Below are 17,543 nucleotides of genomic sequence, written 5' to 3'. Positions count from 1 at the left end.
TGCTAAAGGTATTTATCAGCTGTAGGAGTTCCTTCCTAGAATTCTTGGGTCGCTTATGTAGAACTATCATATCGTCTGAAAATAGTGATAATTTGACCTCTTCTTTTCTACTTTGTATCTCCTTGATCTCCTTTTGTCGTCTTGTTGCTCTGGTTCTAGGCCTTCAAATACTATACTGAAGAGATATGAAGAGAGTGGACAGCCTTGTCTTGTACCTGCTTTCAGTGGGATTGATTTAAGTTTCTTTCCATTCATTTTGATGTTGACTGTAGGCTTGCTGTATATTGTTCTTTCTATGTTTAAGTAATCGCTTTATATCCCTGATCTATCCAAGACTTTTAATATGAATGGGAGTTTGATTTTGTCAAATGTTTTGGAGCATCTAAGGAGATGATGATGTGGTTTTTTTTTTCAGTTTGGTTATATGATGGTTTACACTGATAGATTTCCATGATGGGACCTGATAGGCTGAAATCAGATGTTAGGAGAGGAGGCCTCCCCTCTCTGAGGACTAGAGGAGGGAGGGAGAAGGTGTGAGGGAGGGAGTGAAGGATCATGAGGCAACAAGGGCGGACGCTATAATCTGGAAGCAAATAAATAAATTAAAAATTTAAAAATCTGTTACTGAAAAATTGTGAAAGCGGGGGCATAACTTTATTTTAGTGCTAAGTCAATTCTAGATGTCTATGAGGAAACTGGGCATTGACTTCAAAGTTTTAAATATTATTTTTAGTAACATCTATATCTAGAATACAATTTTAATTAGACACAAGGCCAAAAACTTGGAAATATCCTTACACACACACTCACATACACACACACTCATAGTTTTACAGCCTAGTAACTTACATAGTCAATAAGTATTTAATATACAATTATTTTTCTTTGTATTATTTTTATCATTTGATATCAGCTTTATTTTAATCTAAAATCACTAAAGTAATGAATAAAGCCAAGTGTGGTAGCATATGTCCATAATTCTAGTGATTGGGTTAGTCTGGAAAGACACCCATGTATTTCAAGCCAGCCTGCACTATATAAAATGCCTTTGTCTCAAAAACAAGAGTCCTAAATAAAACACCTTAAAATGTATTTAGTTGTTTATCAGTTATTGCATTTGCTTATTTTATATATTATAAAAAATTTGTACAGCCTCGTTGGAAATCAATCTGGAAGTTTCTCAGAAAACTGAGAGTAGTGCTACCTCAAGACACAGCTACACAACTCCTGGGCATATATGCGAAAGATGTTTCACCATACAACAAGGACATTTGCTCCACTATGTTCAAAGCTGCTTTATTTGTAATAGCTAGAAACTTGAAACAACTTAGATGTTCCTCAGCTGAAGAATGGATAAAAATAAAAGTGGGACATTTAAAAAATGAAATAAAGAAAGAATTGGTTTGTTCTTTCTACCTAACAGTTTCCGTAGATATAATCTATCTAGTTGTTTCACTAACCTTACTTTGTATCTCATAGGAATGCCAAATTCTGCAGCTATAAAGTCGCTCACACATATATTTAAATCAAAGTAAACATATCTTTAAAATTAATAGGTTTTGATTTCTACTTAAAAGTGCGTTTTTTTTTAAGTATGAAATTTGCCATCTATATATATTCTTGAAACCCAAGTCAAAATTTCCCAAGGATTTCACAGATAATGCTTGAAAGGTTAGGTCTTTGCATTCTGAAGTATGAAAGTGCTGATATGCCAAACATCATTATCACTTAATAAACTAGATTTAGTTTTTGGTAGCTGTATTCCATCTTTTGAATTGCGGCAACCTCTCAGTATTATAAATTATGTCTCCTCAGTGACTTAAATATCATATTCTTACTGTCTTGTTCATTATTTCATTCCAGGCGAAAAATCACCAAACATTACAGTGAAAACTGTATCAGTAGCATACATAATCCATTCTCGGAGACAGCTGAGTTCCCTAAGAGTGGAGAAGCTGATGCAGCATGTCTACAGTAGATAATATTAACGCTGGCTTATCTGTCCCTTCTCATTGACATGAGTCAGGTTGAAGTAGAGCCTGGAGATAAATACATTACTAAACTGACATAGTTTGCTTTTCAAAGTAGTCTTATTGTCCCTGTCTATGCTGAACATTGTAAGACAATACAGTGTCTGAGGGAATAAGCTGTGAAGGCAGTTTCTCTGTAAGTACAGATTGTATTGCTTAGCAAAGAAATAAGCGTTTTCACAGGTAGAGGTAAATAGAAAACTTGTGCGTAACAATAATTGTTTGACCCTCATTCCTAAGTTCTGTAAAGTGCTTGTGTAAAGGTGTGTGTTAGCCTGTATTGTATGAACAGATCATTTGATGCTTGGTCATTAGGATTCATTTGGAGGTTTCTAAATTGTCTCTCTCTCTCTCTCTCTCTCTCTCTCTCTCTCTCTCTCTCTCTCTCTCTCTCCTTCAGAACATGAAGTTTTATAGGTACAGTGGTAGGGAAGAATCTGTGAGGAGACCAGGAAGAAAATAAATATAAGTAATGTGTATTGTATGAAATCCTCAAATAATTAATACTATTATTATAAAAATCTGAAAGGACAAAGTGATGTAAAGAATTTCAGCTTTAGTACATTTGAAAAGTGAAGTTCTTATAACTGCTCAGAGTGTAATAGTGTTAAATTGATCAATACCAGGCTTTAGCTATCTTGGAACATTTTTTAAAATAAGTAAATTTTATTTAACATTCTATCACATCAATGTGCAAGATCACTTTCTCTGTAGACCTAGAAAAACTAAGTACTTTCTCATTTCTCCACTGTAGGCATTAAAATAACTGGTTACCCACATCTTATAATGACAAACTGGCCAGAAGAGGCTAGTAGTATGTTGGTGTATATTCTAGAACATCCTGATATTTTGCTGAGCTTTAGCATGGCATGGTGCATTCCTGTTATAGAGTACATCCAAGCGTGGCATACTTTCTAGGATTCTCTAGCTAGGATGTAACTCCATCTATAATGAGAATATTTCCTAAGATTTGGGTGTCTGGCTTGTCATGAACCTGAAATATTTACCATGCATTCCTTCTTATCTGTGAGTGAAACTACTGTCTCACTTTATTGTTATGAGTAGCAGGAACTGCATCCTGGATGCCAAGGCCTGAATCGACAGCCAACTCCTTATGATCTGGGTGCACAGATAGAATCCTGGTCAAAACTGAAAAACATTTTCCTATTATTGTCTAAATTGACAAAACAAAAAATAGTAACTGTTATGCGAGTACTCCATATTACTAAGGCTTTTCTTCTTCAGCTTTTAATACTATTTAACAAACTGCACTAAATTACTTAATGTCAAGAAAATAAGTCAAACTGTTTCTTACGGGTTACAATATAATGTAGGACTTTCTGAATACTTTGATAATGAGTAGTGTGTTTATTTTTGGATGATTTCAAAATAAGAGCAAAATACAGTTTCTACTATATTGTGCTATTTTTTCATCTATTTTAAATAGGATCTTCTTGCAATTGTTGACAGAAAATGGTATCTTTTCTTAGTAAAGGATCAGTTTTTCTGTTAAACTGGAAAAATATATCTGATTGAATGATTTTTTTAAGCGTTTAGGGAAAGTAGCACTAACATATGTGCCTACATGGAGACCAGAAGGGAGCACTGAATCTCTCGGAGATGGATATTCAGGTATTTTCCTGGAAGTCGCTGTTAGTATGTGAGCCATCATTTCTTCTCCAGAAAAATGTATTTCACAAAGTGGGTTTTGCAGGTGCTATTGATGGAACTTACCAATAGTCTTCTTGATTAACTCATGCAATGCCCTCTGTTTGCTCTACAGTACGCCTACACAGACAATAGTATTGATAATTATGATGATTAATCATACTTACAGCAATTTAATTATGATATTTGATATATGATACAATAATATATCATATAATATAATGATATAACTGATGAATGGTAGTTATGATGGTAAACAATTTCTATTGAAGGTATAATTAAAATGGAGACTTCACAAGGAAAAACACAAATTTGTAAATTCAGGATTATTACTTTGACTATGTATAATGCAAACTTAGTCTGAAAGAAAGAATGGAAACAAATTAAACTATACCCTATTTGGGTTTGACCAAAATATAAACTTAGTTTTATATTATTTCCTTGATTGAGGCCAATTGCAATGCTATTTCCTATGCCTTAAGTGACTTGTTGCTTTCCTTTGTTTCCCAGCTTCTTCTCTGTTCTCCATCTTTTCCTCCCCATTTCTGCACCTTCTCTCTCTCCTCCTACTTATCCCCCCTTTGTTTTTCTCTCTTAATTCTCTACATGCCATCTGGCCTCTCCTTGGTGGTTATCAGAAGAACTTACCTTAATCACTCTTTAACAAACAAACTGTAATATATCTTCATCCACAATCACATGTAAGCATTCTGTTTATTTGTCAGTTGCTGGTTTAACAGCTTCCTAGAAAATCATTTTCTGGAAGGTAAAGCTTGCTTACTCTTTCTCTCCATGACATGAGGGATGCAATGCAAGCACATATCATGTCTTCAAAAACCAATCACATTCAAAGCAAAGGATACAGCTACCACCGCTTCTTTGATGCTTTGGGATCTTTCTGCTGTTTCTTCTGATGGAAACACCATTGCCATAAAGAAGTTTTTGAGTCATAGGCCTTTTACACTATTAATTTGGTTTAAAAATCCACAACATTCATAATGTATTTGTCTGCTGCTTTTTGTATAAACATCTAAGCATGTGCATTTATGTATGTATAGCAGATGGTTTACATGCACTGAAAATGACTGTTGTTTTGTATATTAGTTCATTAATATCAGAAAGAGCAGAACGTGGTAATTTCTATTTTGAGAGATATAAAATAATGCTCCAGTGGTGGTTTTTCTCATCAAAAACAGACACCTCAATTTCATCAATCAAGCAATCTTGACTAATCATGTAGTGAAATTGTTCATAAAATTCTATACTGAATTTAAAGAAAAAAGAATAATCCATTGTTTTCAGTACTTTGTTAGAGAGTATTTCATCTTCCCTTGTCTCAATTATTTCTGTGGCCATTATTTTAACAAATACTTATTCTTGCTTGTTAAACTAAATATTGATAAAGTAAAACAAATAATCTAAACTTACTTCTTTATGTTTCTTCTAAAGTGCTTCTTCTTGAAAACTGGTAGCAATGTGAGGCCTTGAAGCTTATTACTATCTTTAATTTACAAAAATCCAACCAATATCATATCCTGAGCTACCCAGAGACTTGTAAAGAGCTAAACATTTGAAATTCCACAGTGTTATTTGGAAAGGAAGCTAGGCTCAATATTTTATGTCTAGCCAGTTCATACCAAGGTGTATGGAAGACAATTTTAGAGGCTTAATTTGTTATTTTATATATCACTAAAGGTTAACGCAGTTGTTGAGCATAGTTGTATAACATGCATTATTACCTCTGTGAATTCCCCAATTGTCCATATTAATATTTTTGAGTAAGAATTTAGAACATAATTCATCAGATATGGCCATTGTGTGTGATGTTCAGCTGTACATATCTAGATACAAAGTACTTTGGTATATAATCTTGTCTTTCATCGTGGGAAGTAGCCCATATTGCTACTAAGCAACTTTATTAATCTGTTTCCTTCCTGCATAGTGTTACACAGCCCTGGTGACTTTTGCTCTTCTTTTCCCCTGTAAATATTTCTTCTATTTTTTAATTTTTATTTCCAGCTCATACTGTAAGACAAGTTTCATGTTTTCTCTAAAACTAACAAGAATTTTGTGGATCACAGGCAAGCAAGGATGATTTACTGACTTTACAACTATAATTTTCTCTGGTTGGGGTGTAAGTGAATGATTCCCAGTGATGATTCTTAGCTTCCTCAATGAGATATGATTATAGCCACACCTCTAAATGTGCAATTCTTTAAAAATTCCCAATCTTGAAATATATTAGAGCCACCTATTTTGAGATGATCAATTCATGGAGGGTATTTCTAACCCTTAGAGCTTTGTGCCATTTGGAAAAACTAGAAATGATATAATATATTTGCACACAGTACACACGTGTTACCTGTAGCACACAATGGATTTTATTTTATATTTTCTCTTGTTTTACTGAGAAAAGAAAAATGTATATTTAAATATCTTATATCTTTTTACTCACATCCCAGGAACCATATTGGACAGCTCATAACATCCTATAATTAAAACCCTAGAGTATGCAGCAATCATTTCTGGCTCCACTGGCACCTGCCCATATGTGCACATACATATGCACATAAAAGCAATCCAGTGACTGTCAAGGAAAAGTTTTGGAAATTGGGGCTCCAAAGCCATCACATGCTTTGGGTAGCTGGATCATGATATTTCAGAAGAGATCAATGACTTTGAGGAAATCCACATAAACTTTTTTTGGTGATGAATCATCTAAAACCTAGGTACTCCTGTGAGGAATTATCTTAATAAGATTATTTAAAGCAGGAACATCAACTCTAAATATGGGATCCACCCTGTGTTTAAACCCTCAAAAAAGGATGTAGAGGAAAGAAGTTTTTCTCTGTCCTACTTGACTCATTCTACTGACAAGTTTGTCTGTCCAGTTGTTGAAGGCTGTATTAAATCCAGCTTCTTCAGGGTGACAATATAAACGTAAAAACAACAGCTCACCTAATATTCCCATGATTTTACACCATACTGGAACTGCTAAGACATCCATTCTCATGTACTGAACAACTATTGAATTCTTGGCCTTGCTTTGGAAAGACAGCCGTTGACAACCTGGAGCAGTTTAAGCTAGTCAAATTAATACACTTTTAATGCAAATATAAAAATGGAACTAAATCATAAAAATTCCCAGCACTTTAATAATTTGAAAAGGTCTGGTCAGAAAAAGAAATGAAGCCCTTTCCTAAATAATGATCTTATTAATAATTTGTGGATGTTTTTATTTCATTATAACACTCAGATATTTGTGTTCATTTATTTTTTTGAATACAGAAAATTGAACAGTTAAATGTAGCTTTCATTTAAGAATCAAATGTAGCTGCATTTGAAACTCAATTTAAGAGCTCAAATTTTGATCTGTATTAAAATATTCCACACAGTTTTCAAATACATTTATATATTTAGATAGTATACTGTAAATATATACTCATATCAAGCTAATAATATTGTACCACTTTTGCCATATACTTACTCGGAATGTTATATATTGTTTCATGAGAGAACATACTGGATTTATGGCTGATATCATTGTTACAGTATGTGAGGCAGAACCAAAAATGTTGAAAAAGAAGTAAGTGGAAAATCCATATATCTTTTGTGCAGTTGTATCTTGGAGGATTTTAGGTCTGTTCTAGCAGAAGAACTTTTCTTCCATGTTGTAAATCCACTGTAGCCATGGCAGGGTCCTTTGACTACAAGACCATCAATCATTGACAGGTTGTTGCTGTTCTCTCTATCATGATGTCCTCAGGTTTTAGTTCAATTAGTAGGCTAGGCTGGAAAAAAAATCATACTGGGGGAATAAGATGTTGCTATTACTTCTTCATTTGTTTGTTTTCTCCATGCAAACTAAATTATTATCAAGATGAAAACAAAAGCATTATTAGCCATCTATTGCCAAAGGATCAGGACAAATTTGTGGTAAGTATAAGACTAAACGTGTCCTCTAGAGGTGACCAACTGTCTCCTTTTCAGTCAGTTCCGATGATGTAGCTCCCTGTTCTGACATCCTTCTGGGAGCGTTTCCTGACAGTGTCAACTGCGGAAGAGATCGTGATTAACTTTCGTTCCAGGTGTGAGTGCCTGACCCAAGAGTAGCTCTTTATCGGGTAAGTTGATGTCTGAGTTTCTGATGCAACAAGATAAATTAGGGCAATCAGATTCTCCTTTGTCTTCTTGAATTGAAATTTGGGGAGAAGTTAAATAGACTTTATGGATCATAGATAATAGTGTGTCAGAAGGAGAGAAAGCAGTAAAAGAGTTCATAATATATAGGGTGATTATCTCATTAATTACACATCTCATGAAAGGATTATGTATTTATGACACTAGTGGCAACACAACGACAATGCTTATATTACAATCATAAAAATTATTACACATGGTGCCTGTACAAGCTAAGAAAGAATTCATTGTCTTATGACATTTCCTAAAGTATATGGTAAAATAATGCTATGTCTACATTACCAAAATACATAAAGAATTTATTTCAGTATAATTTGATACAAAACACAATATGATTTTAACAAAATAAAATACATTTGAAAAAATATATGAATGCTTCCTCTTTAAAAGTCTAAGTTAAAAACATTTTTGAGACCCAGAATTCTTTCAAATTTTGGATTTTTCCTTTGGCACTTAGAAACATTTAAAGCCAAATTTCAGAGTAAATTTATTTATATTTTATACATTCTTTATGCACACAGCCTTAGTACAATTTCACACATTTTTGATGCATCGGTAATTAGACTATGACTCATCACATGAGATTACAGGTAGAAGCTTTACTCAAAAAAATGGATTATGGGCTATTTAGTATTTTAGATTTTCTATGAAGGTTAAAAGTGTTCAGTCTATGAAACAAATCTCACTTTTAGAAATTTGTAAATTTAAAACAATTAGGCAACATTATTATATCTCCAATGAATAAAATTTAGAAGACAAAATGTCTTTGTTGAAAAGGAAGTCTTGCTATAATAAATAAGCAAGATAATATATCAAATATTTCAGACAAAACAATTTTATATAAAGGCGTTTTGAAGTTTTAAAATATACAACATACCTATATAATCCCATATAACCATGAGAACCAGGAAGATGGCCCAGCATATAAAGATGTTTTCTGCTAAACTGTAGTGACCTGAGTTCAACCCCAGAATTCAAGTGGAAATAAAAGAGAATGACTCTTGAAAGTTGTCCTCTGATTTTCCTATGTGCCCATTGATATGTTCAGTGCACACTGACATAAATAGATATAACAAAGAATATAAATGATAATGTAGGTAAACCTATAATTTTAGTAAATGTATGTGTACAGCTTAACCACATCACACAGGACAGTTTTACAAACATAATCACCACCTACATCCAGACATTTTACACTACCCCAAATGAAAACTCCTGAGTCTTTAAACATCAATTTTTCATCAGTTGTTGCCAACTTTTTATAATTCGACTCTATTTGCTTTTCCTATCAGTTGAAAATCTTCTATGGACATTGTACAACTGAAACCAAACAATGCTATCTAATTAGCAATAGTCTTATCAAGGATCCCTTGCACATATGTAGTCAATTTGTCATCACTGCTTCCCACTCTTTCTTTTCGCAATTGTGTCATTACACTGTGTCTACAGTGAGCTTTTCTTTGGTTATATTCTTCTAAGAAAATATTAGAATGTATTGAAATTCTGTCAATTGTAGATTTATGTATCTCTATGTGTAAATGTAGATTTATTGATCTTCAAATTTGGAATTTTTTCTTTTTTTTCTTTTTTTAAATTTTTTATTAATTTATTCTTGTTACATCTCAATGGTTATCCCATCCCTTGTATCCTCCTATTCTTCCCTCCCCCCATTTTCCCCTTGTTCCCCTCCCCTATGACTGTGACTGAGGGGGATTTCCTCCCCCTGTATATGCTCATAGGGTATCAAGTCTCTTCTTGGTAACCTGCTATCCTTCCTCTGAGTGCCACCAGGTTTCATTTTTTAAATTTCACTCATTTTTTTTTTATAATAATGTGTGGGTGATAGCTGACATTCCTAAGAGGCATATGCATGCTTATGAACTATTTAGTAGTCAATTTATTTCTGCTCAGTATCCTTATGGTGAGAAACCCACAATGTGCATAATTCAATTCACACCACCCCACAAGTCCTTTAGGACTGGTCACTTTTGTAGACTCCTTTTCTTTCTGAGTTAAGGTCCTGCTGAATTTCAAATGATCTTTGTTCAGTCTGCTATTTATTCTATTTTTTCCAATATTGATGTGAAACCTTCATTAAATTTTATAAACCATTTTATCTTCTGCTTGAGACATTTTTAGTTATATGTTATATAGTTTTGCTGATATTCTCAACTTTCTATGTTTCATAATTCCCAAAGTTCTATGCCAACGTGTCCTATTAACACTTTGACAACAGATGAGACCATTGTTTTAAAACATTTTATGTATACCTGGTTTTTTCAAATCGTTTCTGTTACTTTATACATTCCTTGTTGTTGTGTTTCATGATTTTCTGTTTGGCTTTATGCCTAATGGTTATTTTTTTTTTTTAAGCAATTGTGTTTCCTATCTAGTAGACTGGCTCTGTCCTCAAATGATCGTTTAGTTTTTACCTGGATATTTTCTAATATTGGGGGTCAGCCATCATGGAAAGTTGAAGATTTCCAGTTTTGTTTCTTGTGTGTGTTTTGGTTAGCTGTAAAGGTGGCCTATTTTCAAACTTTTCTCTTACACATAGCAAATTTTACATATCTAGATTCCTAAGAGTTTCATCTAACTTCTCGTTGGGGCTCAGCCAGCGTTTCAAATGCTTCTCTTAAATATCTTGATCTGGATATCTGAGAACGTGATATGCCCGCAGCTTGCCTATCCACATTAGACAAAACAGAGCCGAGGCCTCAGGCAGCCCTAGACAGACTCAAACATTTCAAGCAGTCTACTCCCCTTCTTCTTGCTCAAGACAGGAAGCTTGCCAATATAATCCACCGTGTTCAGAACAAGATCGCATCAGGAGAAAGCTGAGGTAAGAACGCTAAAACGCTAAGACACTGTGGGGTTCACGGCAATTTGATTGTGGCCATTTTCTTGCACGGGTTTATTTAGTTTTTGCTGATGTCTCTTCCCATATTTCCCACAGGTTACAACAGAAATACAGCTGGTTTTCAGTGTGTTGATTTAAGAAGGAACATTGTACTTCCTAATATTGTCTTTATAAATAAAAATAAGCATATTTAAAAATATTTATATAAAGATTTAAGTTATTTAACTAAACCTAATATATCTCAATGTGGGGATACTATTATATACACAATGTAAAATCATAAAGTATATTTGTTTATGTTATTGTTATCTATGTAATAGAATCCATAACATTTGACAAGATTGTTTTATGTATTATTTTAGACATATAAATTATATTGACTAATGAGTGTTTGGTAATTTTCAACCAGAATTTAGTTATATTTACTTATTGTTGTTTAATGACATAGCATCATTACAGATTAAATCTTAAAATGGCATAACCGGTCAATAAAATGTTTTTAATACAATTTCATTTCAAATTAATATCTTTGGTATGAAAGTATCATTATTAATAATTATACTTGAGAAAACAGTAATGAACCAGGACCCCTCAGGGTAAACTGTGCATAATTATTGTGAATAATTTAAGTTTTCTCTGACAGAAAAATTAATATAACAATAAAATCAAGGATGCAATTTATAAACATTATATATTTGAATATTTCATCTCATAAATATATTTAGTGAATGATGATCTTTTATGCAAAATAATACCAATTAGTAAAAATAATGAAAAAACAAAAACTAACCTTAGTCAAAAGTTTTTAATTATACATATTAAATAAAACAAAGCAAGGTAAAGGAACTATATCAAAATGACAACAGAAATAAAAATAATAAATGTATCATAAATAATAAATTAGAATAAATAATTCTAAGTACGAATAAAATTTTAATTAACACAATCCATAGGCTATAAAGTCAAATGCAGGTAGTTATACATGTAAAAAGGTTTATTTCAACTCTAAGAAGGAAAGCAATACTATCAATCTCTATATATCAAACATTAAAGCATGTTAATTACATGTTTAAATTTAGATTATAGTTTTACTTGAAACATTTTCCAGTGCTACATGTTAATTGGTCTGAAATATAAGAAAGACAAACTTGATTAGACAACTTAGGCAGCTACTGTCTCAATGTCCAAAGACCGTAACATACATAGATACTTGGATGCACCAACAACATGGTGATTATGATCTGAAATGCATTTTTGTCACCTTGCACGCTAAGCTCATTCAAATAATTTGACCTTATGACTTTATGTTGATAGCTAATGGAAATCTTTCCAGATATAAATTACAATTCTTGAAGTGTGACCTGGTGTCCCATAGCTGTCTGTCACTAGGAAGTAAAATTTAAAAGAGGATGCCAACTAACAAATATTAGGTTAGGTGTTTCTACTATGTTTATAACAGTTAACATCAGATCTGATCTCATGAGCTGTGTGTGAATAAAAGATTCGACAATTCTGTTTCCTTTGAAATTCCATAATTAAAATAAATAAAAGCTGATACGTCTGCACATTTCTCATTAACCTTCTTATGACCTGTGGTGGCTATGAGTTCTCATACAGGTCATGGACTTAACTGAATAAGTAATGTGTTGGTATAAAAAAGTGATGATCAAAAAGCTGAGTTGATGTTGCCAAATACTTCACCATCTTCCAGGCAAATCATTACACTCAGGTATGCATAAGGATACATGGGAAGATGCTCATTTTAGAGTCTGTGTAGTCCTCTGAATAGATCAGTCTCTTCAGGGGTTTTTCATTTTTCAGCTTCTGGTTTTTCCTAAAAACTGGAAAGACAGAATCAGAATGATTTCTATTGTACATATGTTAATCCTGATATCCAATTGCAGAAAAGGGCTATCCTGGAAGGCCTGGAGGTCAAATAAAATGCAAGGAACTAGAGCCAAATACCAAATGTTTTATTCACTACCAGCACACAGTTTGCAAGTGGGTAGTCACACAAGCACAAACAGCTACATCCAAGCAAAGCCATATACCAGGAAATGATTAGATACTTGTTTTTTACTTATAGAAACCATTTATACATAATTCTTTTTAAATATAGTTTATTAATTTATTCATATTACCTCTCAATTGTTATCCCATCCCTTGTATCCTCCCATTCCTCTTTCCCTCCCGTTTTCCCCTTACTCCCTTCCCCTATGACTGTGACTGAGGGGGACCTCTTCCCCCATCCAGGGGACGTGGTTAAATATGGGGCACCAGAGTTCATGTTAAAGTCAGACCTCACTCTCCATTCAACTGTGAAGAATGTCCTGTCCATTGGGTAGATCTGGGTAGGGGTTTGAAGTTTACCGCATGTATTGTCCTTGGCTGGTTCCATAGTTTGAGCAGGACCCCTGGACCCAGATCCGCCTGTCATAATGATCAACTTGTGGGATTCTAGGACTCTCCGGGTCATTCTATTTCCCCATTCTCCAAGAGTAGCTTGTTGCTGGAACTTCTTTTTGTGAGGCTGGAGGTTTTGAGAAAAGGTTTCTCTGTGTGTACCTTTCCTTTCCTGAGCTTGCTTTGTAGACGGGGCTAGCTTCAAACTCACAGCGATCCACCTGCCTCTGCCTCCCGAGCGCTGGGATTAAAGGTGTGCGCCACCATCACCTGGCTCAGAAGTTCTTACACAATAAATCACAATACTGTGCATCCTGGGTTTCCCAGCTCTTTGAAGGCAGCCAATTTCGTCAGACTCAGAGTTCCCCAGTGGTCCAGTGCTAGCATCTTTAGTTAACTCAGTCGGGTACCAATATTCAACCAAGTGGTCCAAGCATGATAGTCTCTAAAGACCTTGTGTGGCGTTCAACAGAGTAAACTTAAAGGTGTAGAAGTGCATGGCTGCCATTCCAGCACATGCAAGATGGAGGCAGGAGGAATCATGGTTTCGAGGACATTTTTGACTATGTAGCATCTGCCTCAGCTATTCCAAAGTCAGCCTGAAAAAGCCAAAAGAAACAGCGTAGCTAACACACATGATCTTAAAACCACAACCACTCTATATTGCTCTGGTAAAGTATTTCTTAGAAATAAATAAAATATCCCTTTGTGCTCTAAAATTAGAAGATAAAAGACGTTGTTTAAAGTTCTAGAAAGAAAAGCCGAAAAAGAGCATGATGACTGGAAAGACATAAATAGAATTTTTAAAAATTGATGAAATATGGGGCATATTTGACAATGTCCCCTGGATGGGGAGGCCTGGTGGCACTCAGAGGAAGGATAGCAGGCTACCAAGGAGAGACTTGATACCCTATGAGCATATACAGGGGGAGGAGGTCCCCCTCAGTCACAGTCATAGGGGAGGGGAGTAAGGGGAAAATGGGAGGGAGGGAGGAATGGGAGGATACAAGGGATGGGATAACAATTTAGATGTAATATGAATAAATTAATAAAATATATATTTTAAAAAGTGATGAAATTTATCATAAGAAAAATGGTTGTTGTTTATTGGGGGCCAGCTCTTTACTCATGGAGAACACATGGGGAGTGGATCCGGGGAAGAGGGCAAGGATGGAAGAGGGCAAGGATGGAAGAGGGCTGGGATGCATGGAGGGTCGAGAAACTGTGGTCAAGAGGTATTGTTTGAGAGAAGAAATTAGTTTCCATTAAAAAGAGATATGAGAAAATGTACAATGTTACTAGCCATGACTGTGGAAATGTAGCCAAATTATACCATAGACATAATACTAAATTGCATTTATAATGATGTTCCTGTTAGTAGTCACATATAAGTTGAAAACTGTTCATTCTGATTTACATGTTTATACGTGAACTTCAATAAAAGTTAATAGTATTTAAAATCAATAAGATATTACAGATGATTTTAAGTTTATTTTAAATGTTTTTCAGAAATTTAAAACATTTGTAATTGTAATCTATACTTTTTGTTAAAGTTTGTTCATACATCTTTCTAAGGATTTATTATCATCATTGGAGCATGGAGATTAGTCTGCTTACTATATGGAGTTTTATAATGAACAGTTCAAAGAAATCTACTGATGAAACTCCACTGTAATCAGATAGCTTTTTTGTTTAAAGACTATAAAATTGGTATGGATGTTAAGAAGTAATAAAAGGTAAACACTTGATGACATTTTTACACTACATTTCTAAAGTATTCTTTATGTACCCATCTGCATTGTAATTTATGAGTCTTCTTGTCAGTGAACATCTGTAGAGGAATTTTAATCCAGCAATATGGCTACGCTAATCACATCCAAAGATCTTCTAGGTCTGTGTGATACAGCTGGAATACAGATGAGCTGTTAGTATACACCTTTATTCCCTCTGGCTTTAATACATGCCTCTAATTGCTCTGGTTGGAATTTTAAAAAAATGACATCTATTTGAGGGACAGACAAAGTGACCAAAGAGAGAAAGATTTGAAAGAAGGAGTCAGAGATAGGGTATGGCCAACTATTAGATCAGTCAGTTGGCACTCAGTGGAGAGTCACTTAAGAGCAAGCCAGTGGCAGCTCAGATCGTTTAAGTCAGTTCAGTTGAATGGAGTTGAGTCGGGTCCAGTCAGCTGGGAGTTGGCTCAGTTGGGAGTCAGTCCAGTGAGTACAGTGCAGTGGGTGCAGGGCAGTGAGTGCAGGGAACTGAGCGCAGTACAGTGTATGCAGTGCAGTGAGTGCAGAGCAGTGAATGCAGGGCAGTGAGTGCAGGGAACTGAGTGCAGTACAGTGTATGCAATGCAGTGTGTGCAGCGCAGTCTATGTAGTACAGTGAGTGCAGGACAGTGAATGCAGGGTAGTGAATGCAGGGCAGTGAGTACATGGCAGTGAGTACAGGGCAATGAATGCAGAGCAATGAATGCAAGGCAGTAAGTGCACTGCAGTGAGTGCAGGGCAGTGAATGCAGGGCAGTGTACGCAGTGCAGTGAGTGCAGGTTAGTGTATGCAGTGCCGTGAGTGGGTACAAGTTAGTGTATGCAGTGCAGTGAGTGCAGGGCAGTGAATGTAGGGCAGTGAGTGCAGGACAGTGAGTGCAGGCCAGTGAGTGCAGGACAGTGAGTGCAGGGCAGTGAGTGCAAAGCAGTGAGTGAGTGCATGGCATGGAGTTGAGTTCATTCACGCATTTGTCTAGAGGCAGGTGAAGACAGAGAATGAGAAGGAACCAGAAGGCTACAACAAATTGCTAGAATTAGTTTGAGGCCAAGCAGAGAATTTCAGTGAGAAGCTGAGAAAAGCCAGATTGAATCAGTGAGTTTGGAGAGGAATCTGAGCCTAGACAGCTGAGTTGAATCAGGAAGAGTTCAGAAAGAACTAGAAGGGATGACTTTTTCAACAACAAGCCTCCCAGACAACTATACAAGTAGAATACAAGTTACTTTTACAAACACTGTATTTAAGTAACTGTAGTAATTGCACCAGCCCTTAGCACCAGCTCACGTTTTATAGTCTAATAAAACGTGTACTAAAACTATTTTGTCATGATAATCTCAGAGAAACTATGAGGTTTTTGTTTCCTTCCTAGTCATTAAGTGTTAACAGTATCATAAATCAACCCAGTGACAGCTGCTGACTTTGTAAATTAGCAGATCCGAATGCAACTGACAGTGCAGCAGTTCTTTAACAGGTATCAGCTATTGAAAAGGGCACTCTGAAGAATATAATCGAATTGATTGCTCTTTTTCTGTTTTTAATTCCTTTAAGTGAAGCTGAGAAAAGCTTCACCATCATTATGATGGTGAAATCTCACAGTGGCTTGTGAGACCTACGAGAACATGTGCAGAGCTTTACAACCTCAAAAGGTCAGAAAGGAGCCTTAAATTTATGAATGAATTTGGAAAAGTGAGACTGTATTCCATCCAGAAAATGAAAAAAGAAAAAAATCCAGATAAGCCGATGTACATGGAGTCTGAATATAGGACCATCACAGCATGCCCCTGTTTTACCCAAGTTATAAGGCGCTCAGGAGAAGCAAGGGCAGCTTCTACTAAATCCAGCAGAAGCAAGACAGGAATACAATGGAAGATCAAATAGTACGGCAGAAGGAGAAGTATGCCGAGGAAGAAATAGAAATGAGAAGAAAATAGCCTTAGAATCATGCATAGAATATAAAACAAAAACAAAAGTACATCTTTTCTACGTAAAGTCTGTTATTTAGAGTCATTTAATTTAATGATAATTTAGAGATCATTAACATAAACGTAAAATGTAAGATTACTCCTAAATTATATATAACCTCTCTATTTTATATGTATATATAATACAGAGATAGGGAAAGGTTCTGTAAAAATAACTGATTATTCCATTTTTGTAATCCGTCAGTTGATATTAAGATACATTATTTTCGTTAAATCTCTCTCCCGCCGCCCCCACTCTCTGTGTGTGTTTTGGATTGGGTGAAGATAGCTCAGTGACAGTGTTTCTCTAAGATATGTGAGTCCTTGTGTTCAATCCTCATACTGTCAAAAGTGTATTTTTGCTAATTTGTAACAGATATTTCTCATAATATCTGTTAGCATTTAATTTTGTTGTAGATTTTTGTTGTTTTTTAAAAAGACTTCAGAAAATTACTTTAATTTTCAGAAATTAGTTTAACACTATATATAGTTTAACACTATATATTTTGTAATAAAACAGAACATATTTATACAAATGCTTATGGATTTTTGTACAAATTTAGAGTTTACTATACAGAGATATATAATTATACTTATATATGAATATATAGTATATAAGTGTTGATTGAAAAATATGGAGAATAGTTGACCA

At 34.7% G+C, this 17,543-nt stretch overlaps 2 long non-coding RNA genes across 2 annotated transcripts in view; one reads left to right on the top strand and one right to left on the bottom strand.

The window, feature by feature from the left end:
* Window positions 1-7,812, top strand: part of LOC311584452 — a 137,984-nt gene extending 130,172 nt beyond the window's left edge. The window contains exon 3 of the long non-coding RNA XR_014774886.1: window positions 7,689-7,812. This is a non-coding gene — a long non-coding RNA (uncharacterized lncRNA). The remainder of the gene's footprint in view (window positions 1-7,688) is intronic.
* Window positions 1-17,543, bottom strand: part of LOC311584946 — a 744,261-nt gene that overhangs the window by 265,527 nt on the left and 461,191 nt on the right. The window lies entirely within an intron of this gene.

The sequence above is a fragment of the Acomys minous genome, assembly GCF_964271855.1.
Source record: "Acomys minous genome assembly, chromosome: 15".
Lineage (NCBI taxonomy): Eukaryota > Metazoa > Chordata > Mammalia > Rodentia > Muridae > Acomys > Acomys minous.
Note: the sequence above shows the minus strand (reverse complement) of the source record. Positions and strands in the feature narration are given on the sequence as shown.